We start from the raw sequence: 14,924 nt of genomic DNA on the forward strand, positions 1-14,924 counted from the left end.
TACCCAAACACGACTCCATTACCCAAAACCCTAAATCTACCCCCAGCATGACCCCCTATACAACCCAAACACCACTCCACTACCCTAAGCCCTAAAACACTACCCCAGCATTAACCCTTTCACTACCCAAACACCACTGCATTACCCTAAACCCTGAAACACTACACCAGCATGACCCAACGCACTACCCAAACACCACTGCACAACCGTAAACCCTAACAGATGACCCCCTACACTACACAAACAACACTGCACTACCCTAAAAACTAAAACACTTACCCCAGCACAATGCCCTACACTACCCAAACACCACTGCACTACCATAAACCCTACAACACAACACCCTACACTACACAAACACCACTGCACTACCCTAAACCCTACATCTACCCCCAGCACGACCCCCTACACTACCTAAACACCACTGCACTACCCTAAACCCTAAATATACGCCAGTACGAACCCCTACACTTCAGAAACACCACTGCACTACTCTAAACCCTAAATCTACCCCCAGCATGACCCCCTACACTACCCAAACACCACTGAACTACCCTAAATGCTAAAACACTAACCCAGCACAACCCCCTACAATACCCAAACACCACTGCACTGCCCTTAATGCCTAAAACAATACCCTGCACGGCCCCCTACACTACACAAACCCCACTGCACTGCCCTAAACCCTAAAACACTACCCCCAGCACGACACCCTACACTACCCAAACACCACTGCACTGCCCTAAACCTAAAACACTAGCCTCAGCATGACCCCCTACACTACACAAACACCACTGCACTGCCCTAAACTCTAAAACACTACCTACAGCATGACCCCCTACACTACCCAAATACCACTCCATTACCCAAAACCCTAAATCTACCCCAGGATGACCCCCTATACAACCCAAACACCACTCCACTACCCTAAGCCCTAAAACACTACCCCAGCATGAACCCTTTCACTACCCAAACACCACTGCATTACCCTAAACCCTGAAACACTACACCAGCACGACCCAACGCACTACCCAAACACCACTGCACTACCCTAAACCCTAAAACACGATCCCCTATACTACATAAACAACACTGCACTACCGTAAACACTAAAACACTACACCCAGCACAACCCCCTACATGACCCAAACACCACTGACTTACCCTTAACCCTAAAACACGATCCCCTACACTACACAAACACCACTGCTCTACACTAAACCCTAAATCTACCCCCAGCATGACCCCCTACACTACACAAACACCACTTCACTACCCTAAACCCTAAAACACTGCCCTCAGAACTACCCCAATACTACAAAAACACCAATGCACTACGCTAATCCCTAAAACACTACCCCCAGAAGTACCCCCTACACTACCCAACACTACTGCACTACCCTAAACCCTAAAACACTACCCTCAGCATGATCATCTACACTACACAAACACCACTGCACGACCCTACTGCACTAACCTAAACCCTAAAACACTACCCCCAGCATGACCCCCTACACTACCCAAACACCACTGCACTACGCTAAACCCTAAAAAACTACCCCCAGCATGACCCCCTACACTACACAAACACCACTCCACGACCCTACTGCACTAACATAAACCCTAAAACACTACACCCATCATGACCCCCTACAATAACCAAACACCACTGCACTACCCTAAACCCTAAAACACTACCCCCAGCACGACCCCTTCACTACCCAAACACCACTGCACAACCGTAAACCCTAGAAGATGACACCCTACACTACACAAACACCACTGCACAACCATAAACCCTAAATCTACCCACAGCACGACCCCCTACACTACCTAAACACCACTGCACTACCCTAAACCCTAAATCTACGCCAGTACAAACCCCTACACTACAGAAACACCACTGCACTACTCTAAACCCTAAATCTACCCCCAGCATGACTCCCTACACTACCCAAACACCACTGGACCACCCTAAATGCTAAAACGCTAACCCAGCATAACCCCCTACAATACCCAAATACCACTGCACTGCCCTAAACCCTAAAACAATACCCCTGCACGACCCCCTACACTACACAAACACCACTGCACTGCCCTAAACCCTAAAACACTACCCCCATTACGACACCCTACACTACCCAAACACCACTGCACTGCCCTAAACCTAAAACACTACACCCAGCATGACCCCCTACACTACACAAACACCACTGCACTGCCTTAAACTCTAAAACACTACCTTCAGCATGACCCCCTACACTACCCAAACACCACTCCATTACCCAAAACCCTAAATCAACACCCAGCATGACCCCCTATACAACCCAAACACCACTCCACTACCCTAAGCCCTAAAACACTACCCCAGCACGAACCCCTTCACTACCCAAACACCACTGCATTACCCTAAACTCTGAAACACTATCCTCAGCATGACCCCCTACACTACACAAACACCACTGCACGACCCTACTGCACTAACCTAAACCCTAAAAAACTACCCCCAACATGACCCACTACACTACCCAAACACCACTGCATTACGCTAAACCCTAAAAAACTACCCCCAGCAGTACCCCTACACTACACAACACCACTGTACTACCCTAAACCCTAAAACACTATCCTCAGCATGACCCCCTACACTACACAAACACCACTGCACGACCCTACTGCACTAACCTAAACCCTAAAAAACTACCCCCAACATGACCCCCTACACTAACCAAACACCACTGCACTACCCTAAACCCTAAAACACTACCCCCAGCATGACCCCTGCACTACCCAAACACCACTGCACAACCATAAACCCTAAAAGATGACCCCCTACACTACACAAACAACACTGCACTACCCTAAACACTAAAACACGACACCCTACACTACACAAACACCACTGCACTGCCCTAAACCCTAAATCTACCCCAGCACGAACCCCTACACTACCTAAACACCACTGCACTACCCTAAACCCTAAATCTACGCCAGTACGAACCCCTACACGTCAGGAACACCAATGCACTACTCTAAACCCTAAATCTACCCCCAGCATGAACCCCTACACTACCCAAACACCACTGAACTACCCTAAATGCTAAAATACTAACCCAGCACAACCCCCTACAATACCCAAACACCACTGCACTGCCCTAAACCCTAAAACAATACCCCTGTACAACCCCCTACACTACACAAACACCACTGCACTGCCCTAAACCCTAAAACACTACCCCCAGCACGACAGCCTACACTACCCAACCACCACTGCACTGCCCTAAACCTAAAACACTACCCCCAGCATGACCCCCTACACTACACAAACACCACTGCACTGCCCTAAACTCTTAAAACACTACCTTCAGCATGACCCCCTACACTACCCAAACACCACTCCATTACCCAAACCCCTAAATCTACCCCCAGCATGACCCCTTATACAACCCAAACACCACTCCACTACCCTAAGCCCTAAAACACTACCCCAGCACGAACCCCTTCACTACCCAAACACCACTGCATTACCCTAAACCCTGAAACACAACACCAGCATGACCCAACGCACTACCCAAACACCACTGCACTACACTAAACCCTAAAACATGATCCCCTACACTACACAAACAACACTGCACTACCCTAAACACTAAAACACTCCCCCAGCATGACCCCCTACACTACACAAACACCACTTCACCACCCTAAACCCTAAAACACGGCCCCCATAACTACCCCAATACTACAAAAACACCAATGCACTACCCTAATCCCTAAAACACTACCCCCAGCAGAACCTCCTACACTACCCAACACAACTGCACTACCCTAAACCCTAAAACACTATCCTCAGCATGACCCCCTACACTACACAAACACCACTGCACGACCCTACTGCACTAACCTAAACCCTAAAACACTACCCCCAGCATGACCCCCTACACTACCCAAACACCACTGCATTACGCTAAACCCTAAAAAACTACCCCCAGCATGAGCCCCTACACCACACAAACACCACTCCACGACCCTACTGCACTAACCTAAACCTTAAACACTACCTCCATCATGACCCCCTACACTAGCCAAACACCATTGCACTACCGTAAACCCTAAAAGATGACCCCCTACACTCCTCAAACAACACTGCACCACCCTAAACACTAAAACTCTACCACAGCACAATCCCCTACATTACCAAAACACCACTGCTCTTCCCTAAACCCTAAAACACGACCCCCTACACTACACAAACACCACTGCACTACCCTAAACCCTAAATCTACCCCAGTAGGACCCCTACACTACAGAAACACCACTGCACTACCCTAAACCCTAAATCTACCCCCATCATGACCCTCTACACTACCCAAACACCACTGAACTACCCTAAACTCTAAAACACTAACCCAGCACAACCCCCTACAATACCAAAACACCACTGCACTGCCCTAAACCCTAAAAAAATAACCCTGCATGACCCCCTACACGACACAAACAACACTGCACTGCCCTAAACCCTAAAACACTACCCCAGCACGACACCCTACACTACCCAAACACCACTGCACTGCCCTAAACCTAAAACACTACACCCAGCATGACCCCCTACACTACACAAACACCACTGCACTGCCTTAAACTCTAAAACACTACCTTCAGCATGACCCCCTACACTACCCAAACACCACTCCATTACCCAAAACCCTAAATCTACACCCAGCATGACCCCCTATACAACCCAAACACCACTCCACTACCCTAAGCCCTAAAACACTACCCCAGCACGAACCCCTTCACTACCCAAACACCACTGCATTACCCTAAACTCTGAAACACTATCCTCAGCATGACCCCCTACACTACACAAACACCACTGCATGACCCTACTGCACTAACCTAAACCCTAAAAAACTACCCCCAACATGACCCACTACACTACCCAAACACCACTGCATTACGCTAAACCCTAAAAAACTACCCCCAGCAGTACCCCTACACTACACAACACCACTGTACTACCCTAAACCCTAAAACACTATCCTCAGCATGACCCCATACACTACACAAACACCACTCCACGACCCTACTGCACTAACCTAAACCTTAAAACACTACCTCCATCATGACCCCCTACACTAACCAAACACCACTGCCCTACCGTAAACCCTAAAAGATGACCCCCTACACTCCACAAACAACACTGCACCACCCTAAACACAAAAACTCTACCACAGCATAATCCCCTACATTACCCAAACACCACTGCTCTACCCTAAACCCTAAAACACGACCCCCTACACTACACAAACACCACTGCACTACCCTAAACCCTAAATCTACCCCAGTACGACCCCTACACTACAGAAACACCACTGCACTACCCTAAACCCTAAATCTACCCCCATCATGACCCCCTACACTACCCAAACACCACTGAACTACCCTAAACTCTAAAACACTAACCCAGCACAACCCCCTACAATACCAAAACACCACTGCACTGCCCTAAACCCTAAAAAAATAACCCTGCATGACCCCCTACACGACACAAACAACACTGCACTGCCCTAAACCCTAAAACACTACCCCCAGCACGACACCCTACACTACCCAAACACCGCTGCACTGCTCTAAAACTAAAACGCTATTCCCAGCATGACCCCCTACACTACACAAACACCACTGCACTGCCCTAAACCCTAAAACACTACCTGCAGCATGACCCTCTACACTACCCAAACACCACTCCATTACCCAAAACCCTAAATCTACCCCCTGCATGACCCCCTACACTACACAAACACCACTGCACTGCCCAAAACTCTAAAACAATACCCCCTGCACGACCCCCTACACTACACAAACACCAATGCACTACCCTAAACCCTAAATCTACCCCCAGCACTACCTCGTATACAACACAAACACCACTGCACTACCCTAAACCCTAAATCTATCCCCAGCATGACCCCCTACACTATCCAAACACCACTGAACTACCCTAAATGCTAAAACACTAACCCAGAACAACCGCCTACAATACCCAAACACCATTACAATGCCCAAAACCCTACAACAATACCCCCTGCACGACCCCCTACACTACACAAGTACCACTGCACTTCCCTAATGCCTAAAAGACAACCCCCAGCAAGACCCCCTACACTACGCAAACACCACTGCACTACCCTAAACTTTAAAACACTACCCCAGCACGATGCCCTATATTACACAAACACCACTACACTGCCCTAAACCCTAAAACACTACCCCAGTACGAACCACTACACTACACAAACACCACTGCACTCCCCTACACCCTAAAACACTCCCCCCAGCATGAACCACTACACAAACACCGCTGCACTACCCTGAACCCTAAAACACTAACCCCTATACTACACAAACACTACTGCACTACCCTAAACCCTAAAACATGATTTCCTACACTACACAAACAACACTGCATTACCCTAAACACTAAAACTCTACCCCCAGCACAACCCCCTACACTACCCAAACACCACTGACCTAACCTTAACCCTAAAACACGACCCCCTACACTACACAAACACCACTGCTCAACCCTAAACCCTAAATCTACCCCCAGCATGACCCCCTACACAACACAAACACCACGTCGCTACCCTAAACCCTAAAACACTGCCCCATAACTACCCCCAATACTACACAAACACCACTGCACTACCCTAATCCCTAAAACACAACCCCAGCAGTACCCCCTACACTACCCAACACCACTGCACTACCCTAAACCCTAAAACACTACCCTCAGCATGGCCCCTACACTACACAAACACCACTGCACTACCCTAATCCCTAAAACACAACCCCAGCAGTACCCCCTACACTACCCAACACCACTGCACTACTCTAAACCCATAATCTACCCCCAGCATGACCCCCTACACTTCCCAAACACCACTGAACTACCCTAAATGCTAAAACACTAACCCAGCACAACCCCCTATAATACCCAAACACCACTGCACTGCCCTAAACCCTAAAACAATACGCCTGCACTACCCCTACACTACACAAACACCACTGCACTGCCCTAAACCCTAAAACACTACCCCCAGCACGACACCCTACACTACCCAAACACCACTGCACTGCCCTAAACCTAAAACACTACCTTCAGCATGACCCCCTACACTACCCAAACACCACTCCATTACCCAAAACCCTAAATCTACCCCCAGCATAACCCCCTATGCAACCCAAACACCACTCCCCTACCCTAAGCCCTAAAACACTACCGCAGCACGAACCCGTTCACTACCCAAACACCACTGCATTACCCTAAACCCTGAAACACTACACCAGCACGACCCAACGCACTACCCAAACACCACTGCACTACCCTAAACCGTAAAACATGATCCCCTACACTACACAAACAACACTGCACTACCCTAAACACTAAACACTACCCCCAGCACAACCCCCTACACTACACAAACACCACTGAACTACCCTAAATGCTAAAACACTAACCCAGAACAACCGCCTATAATACCCAAACACCGCTGCAATGCCCAAAACCCTAAAACAATACCCCCTGCACGACCCCCTACACTACACAAGTACCACTGCACTTCCCTAATGCCTAAAAGACAACCCCCACCACGACCCCCTACACTACACATACACCACTGCATTACCCTAAACCCGAAAACACTACCCCCAGCTTGACCCCCTATACTACACAAACACCACTGCACTACCCTAAACCCTATAACACTACCCCCAGCAAGACCCCCTACACTACACAAACACCACTGCACTACCCTAAACTCTAAAAAACTACCCCAGCACGAACCCCTATACTACACAAACACCACTGCTCTACCCTAAACCCTAAATCTACCCCCAGCATGACCCCCTACACAACACAAACACCACGCCACTACCCTAAACCCTAAAACACTGCCCCATAACAACCCCAAATACTACACAAACACCACTGCACTACCCTAATCCCTAAAACACAACCCCAGCAGTACCCCCTACACTACCCAACACCACTGCACTACCCTAAACCCTAAAACACTACCCTCAGCATGGCCCCCTACACTACACAAACACCACTGTACTACACTAAACCCTAAAAAACTACCCCCAGCATGACCCCATACACTACACAAACACCACTGCACAAACCTTTTTCACTAACCTAAACCCTAAAACACTACCCCCAGCATGACCCTCTACAATACCCAAACACCACTGCACTACACTAAACCCTAAAACTTTACCCCTAGCATGACTCCCTACACTACCCAAACACCACTGAACTACCCTAAATGCTAAAACACTAACCCAGAACAACCGCCTACAATACCCAAACACCACTGCACTGCCCAAAACCCTAAAACAATACCCCCTGCACGACCCCCTACACTACACAAGTACCACTGCTCTTCCCTAATGCCTAAAAGACAACCCCCAGCACGACCCCCTACACTACACATACACCACTGCACTACCCTAAACCCAAAAACACTACCCCCTGGCTTGACCCCCTACACTACACAAACACCACTGCACTACCCTAAACCCTATAACACTATCCCCAGAAAGACCCCCTACACTACACAAACACCACTGCACTACCCTAAACTCTAAAACACTACCCCAGCACGAACCCCTATACTACACAAACACCACTACACTGCCCTAAACCCTAAAACACTACCCGAGCACAAACCACTACACTACACAAACACCACTGCACTCCCCTAAACCCTAAAACACTCCCCCCAGCATGAACCACTACACTACACAAACACCACTGCACTACCCTAAACCCTAAAACACTCCCCCCAGCATGAACCACTTCACAAACACCGCTGCACTACCCTGAACCCTAAAACACTACCCCCACAACTATCCCCTATACTACACAAACACTACTGCACTACCCTAAACCCTAAAACATGATTCCCTACACTACACAAACAACACTGCATTACCCTAAACACTAAGGGCCTCATGTACGTAGCCAAATACCGGTCGGTAACGGCCGATTTTCGGTAATTATACCGTTACCGACCGGTATTTAGGCTGTTGACATGTAGGGGGCTCATTTCTGTATTCGGTAATTTACCGAATCGGTAAAATTACCGAATCGGTAATTTTACCGATTCGGTAAATACCGAATACAGTAATGAGATGTAGGGGGACTGTGTGGTGGGTGTGGGGATTCGTTATTTACCACCAACTAATAGTTGGTGGTAAATGACGAATAGGTGTGAAAATGCATTTTTGTGCACTGTGAAGTGTGCAATGTGGCAGACATGCATGCCCCTAGGGCATGTATGTGCGCCACATGTGCACACATGGAAGAATCAGGGGTGCAACAGGGTGTCAATGTGACACCCTGCCACCCTTGAATGTGCTCCCCCCATTACCGAATCGGTATTTACCGATTCGGTAATGAGGCATACCTTCCCATTGATTCAATCAATGGGAAGGTATGCCTCATTACCGAATCGGTAAATACCGATTCGGTAATTACCGACTTACTCCGATTCGGTAACATTTACCGAATTTTTACCTACATACACTTTACCGATTCTTAAATACCGAATCGGTAAGATTCGGTATTTAAGAATCGGTAAAGTGTATGCCACCTACATATGGCCCCATAACTCTACCCCCAGCACAACCCCCTACACCACCCAAACACCACTGACCTAACCTTAACCCTAAAACACGACCCCCTACACTACACAAACACTACTGCTCTACCCTAAAACCTAAATCTACCCCCAGCAAGACCCCCTACACAACACAAACACCACGTCACTACCCTAAACCCTAAAACACTGCCCCATAACTACCCCCAATACTACACAAACACCACTGCACTACCCTACTGCACTAACCTAAACCCTAAAATACTACCCTCAGCATGGCCCCCTACACTACACAAACACCACTACACAACCCTACTGCACTAGCCTAAACCCTAAAACACTACCCCCAGCATGACCCCCTACACTACCCAAACACAACTGCACTACACGAAACCCTAAAAAACGACCCCCTGCATGACCCCATACACTACCCAAACACCACTGCACTACACTAAACCCTATAGAACTACCCCCAGCAAGACCCCCTACACTACACAAACACCACGGCACTGCCCTAAACTCTAAAACACTACCCCGGCACGAACCCCTATACTACACAAACACCACTACACTGCCCTAAACCCTAAAACACTACCCCAGCACAAACCACTACACTACACAAACACCACTGCACTCCCCTAAACCCTAAAACACTCCCCCCAGCATGAACCACTACACAAACACCGCTGCACTACCCTGAACCCTAAAACACTACCCCCAGAACTAACCCCTATACTACACAAACACTACTGCACTACCCTAAACCCTAAAACATGATTCCCTACACTACACAAACAACACTGCATTACCCTAAACACTAAAACTCTACCCCCAGCACAACCCCCTACACTACCCAAACACCACTGACCTAACCTTAACCCTAAAACACGACCCCCTACACTACACAAACACCACTGATCTACCCTAAACCCTAAATCTACCCCCCGCATGACCCACTACACAACACAAACACCACGTAACTACCCTAAACCCTAAAACACTGCCCCATAACTACCCCCAATACTACACAAACACTACTGCACTACCCTAATCCCTAAAACCCCAGCAGTACCCCCTACACTTCCCAACACCACTGTACTACCCTAAACCCTAAAACACTACCCTCAGCATGGCCCCCTACACTACACAAACACCACTGCACGACCCTACTGCACTAACCTAAACCCTAAAACACTACCCCCAGCATGACCCCCTACACTACCCAAACACCACTGCACTACACTAAACCCTAAAAATCTACCCCCAGCATGACCCCATACACTACACAACACCAGTGCACGAACCTGCTACACTAACCTAATCCCTAAAACACTACCCCCAGCATGACCCGCTACACTACCCAAACACCACTGCACTACCCTAAACCCTAAAACACTACCCCCAGCATGACCCCTGCACTACTTAAACACAACTGCACTACTGCAAACCCTAAAAGATGACCCCCTACACTACACAAACAACACTGCACTACCCTAAACCCCAAATCGACCCCCAGCACGACCCCCTACACTACCTAAACACCACTGCATTACCCTAAACCCTAAATAACTAAACCCAAATCGACCCCCAGCACGACCCCCTACACTACCTAAACACCACTGCACTACTCTAAACTCTAAATCTACCCCCAGCATGACCCCCTACACTACCCAAACACCACTGAACTACCCTAAACGCTAAAACACTAACCCAGCACAACCCCCTACAATACCCAAACTACACTGCACTGTCCTAAACCCTAAAACAATACCCCTGCACGACCCCCTACACTACACAAACACCACTGTACTGTCCTAAACCCTAAAACACTACCCCCAGCACGACACCCTACACTACCCAAACATCACTGCACTGCCCTAAACCTAAAACACTACCCACAACATGACCCCCTACACTACACAAACACCACTGCACTGCCCTAAACCCTAAAACACTACCAGCAGCATGACCCCTACACTACCCAAACACCACTCCATTACCCAAATCCCTAAATCTACCCCCAGCATGACCCCCTACACTACACAAACACCACTGCACCACCCTAAACCCTAAAACACTACCCTCAGCACGACCCCCTACATTACACAAACACCACTGCACTACCCTAAACCCTAAATCTACCCCCAGCCCTACCCCCTACACTACACAAACATCATTGCACTACCCTAAACCCTAATTCTATCCCCAGCATGACCCCCTACACTACCCAAACACCACTGGACCACCCTAAATGCTAAAACACTAACCCAGCACAACCCCCTACAATACCCAAACACCACTGCACTGCCCTAAACCCTAAAACAATACCCCTGCACGACCCCCTACACTACACAAACACCACTGCACTGCCCTAAACCCTAAAACACTACCCCCAGCACGACACCCTACACTACCCAAACACCACTGCACTGCCCTAAACCTAAAACACTACACCCAGCATGACCCCCTACACTACACAAACACCACTGCACTGCTTTAAACTCTAAAACACTACCTTCAGCATGACCCCCTACACTACCCAAACACCACTCCATTACCCAAAACCCTAAATCTACACCCAGCATGACCCCCTATACAACCCAAACACCACTCCACTACCCTAAGCCATAAAACACTACCCCAGCACGAACCCCTTCACTACCCAAACACCACTGCATTACCCTAAACTCTGAAACACTATCCTCAGCATGACCCCCTGCACTACACAAACACCATTGCACAACCCTACTGCACTAACCTAAACCCTAAAAAACTACCCCCAACATGACCCACTACACTACCCAAACACCACTGCATTACGCTAAACCCTAAAAAACTACCCCCAGCAGTACCCCTACACTACACAACACCACTGTACTACCGTAAACCCTAAAACACTATCCTCAGCATGACCCCCTACACTACACAAACACCACTGCACGAGCCTACTGCACTAACCTAAACCCTAAAAAACTACCCCCAACATGACCCCCTACACTAACCAAACACCACTGCACTACCCTAAACCCTAAAACACTACCCCCAGCTTGACCCCTGCACTACCCAAACACCACTGCACAACCATAAACCCTAAAAGATGACCCCCTACACTACACAAACAACACTGCACTAACCCTAAACACTAAAACACGACACCCTACACTACACAAACACCACTGCACTGCCCTAAACCCTAAATCTACCCCAGCACGAACCCCTACACTACCTAAACACCACTGCACTACCCTAAACCCTAAATTTATGAAAGTACGAACCCCTACACGTCAGGAACACCACTGCACTACTCTAAACCCTAAATCTACCCCCAGCATGACCCCCTACACTACCCAAACACCACTGAACTACCCTAAATGCTAAAATACTAACCCAGCACAACCCCCTACAATACCCAAACACCACTGCACTGCCCTAAAAACTAAAACAATACCCCTGTACGACCCCCTACACTACACAAACACCACTGCACTGCCCTAAACCCTAAAACACTACCCCCAGCACGACACCCTACACTACCTAAACACCACTGCACTGCCCTAAACTTAAAACACTACCCCCAGCATGACCCCCTACACTACACAAACACCAATGCACTGCCCTAAACTCTAAAACACTACCTTCAGCATGACCCCCTACACTACCCAAACACCACTCCATTACACAAACCCCTAAATCTACCCCCAGCATGACCCCTTATACAACCCAAACACCACTCCACTACCCTAAGCCCCAAAACACTACCCCAGCACGAACCCCTTCACTACCCAAACACCACTGCATTACCCTAAACCCTGAAACACTACACCAGCACGACCCAACGCACTACCCAAACACCACTGCACTACCCTAAACCCTAAAACATGATCCCCTACACTACACAAACAACACTGCACTACCCTAAACACTAAAACACTCCCCCAGCACAACCCCCTACACTACCCAAACACCACTGACCTACACTTAACCCTAAAATACGATCCCCTACACTACACAAACACCACTGCTCTACCGTAAACCCTAAATCTACCCCCAGCATGACCCCCTACACTACACAAACACCACTTCACCACCCTAAACCCTAAAACACGGCCCCCAGAACTACCCCAATACTACAAAAACACCAATGCACTACCCTAATCCCTAAAACACTACCCCCAGCAGAACCCCCTACACTACCCAACACCACTGCACTACCCTAAACCCTAAAACACTATCCTCAGCATGACCCCCTACACTACACAAACACCACTGCACGACCCTACTGCACTAACCTAAACCCTAAAACACTACCCCCAGCATGACCCCCTACACTACCCAAACACCACTGCATTACGCTAAACCCTAAAAAACTACCCCCAGCATGACCCCCTACACTACACAAACACCACTCCACGACCCTACTGCACTAACCTAAACCTTAAAACACTACCTCCATCATGACCCCCTACACTAACCAAACACCACTGCACTACCGTAAACCCTAAAAGATGACCCCCTACACTCCACAAACAACACTGCATCACCCTAAACACTAAAACTCTACCACAGCACAATCCCCTACATTACCCAAACACCACTGCTCTTCCCTAAACCCTAAAACACGACCCCCTACACTACACAAACACCACTGCACTACCCTAAACCCTAAATCTACCCCAGTACAACCCCTACACTACAGAAACACCACTGCACTACCCTAAACCCTAAATCTACCCCCATCATGACCCCCTACACTACCCAAACACCACTGAACTACCCTAAACTCTAAAACACTAACCCAGCACAACCCCCTACAATATTAAAACACCACTGCACTGCCCTAAACCCTAAAAAAATAACCCTGCATGACCCCCTATACGACACAAACAACACTGCACTGCCCTAAACCCTAAAACACTACCCCCAGCACGACACCCTACACTACCCAAACACCACTGCACTGCCCTAAACCTAAAACACTACACCCAGCATGACCCCCTACACTACACAAACACCACTGCACTGCCTTAAACTCTAAAACACTACCTTCAGCATGACCCCCTACACTACCCAAACATCACTCCATTACCCAAAACCCTAAATCTACACCCAGCATGACCCCCTATACAACCCAAACACCACTCCACTACCCTAAGCCCTAAAACACTACCCCAGCACGAACCCCTTCACTACCCAAACACCACTGCATTACCCTAAACTCTGAAACACTATCCTCAGCATGACCCCCTACACTACACA

The sequence above is a fragment of the Triturus cristatus genome, chromosome 1_1 (genome assembly GCF_964204655.1).
Source record: "Triturus cristatus chromosome 1_1, aTriCri1.1, whole genome shotgun sequence".
NCBI classification, from domain to species: Eukaryota; Metazoa; Chordata; class Amphibia; order Caudata; family Salamandridae; genus Triturus; species Triturus cristatus.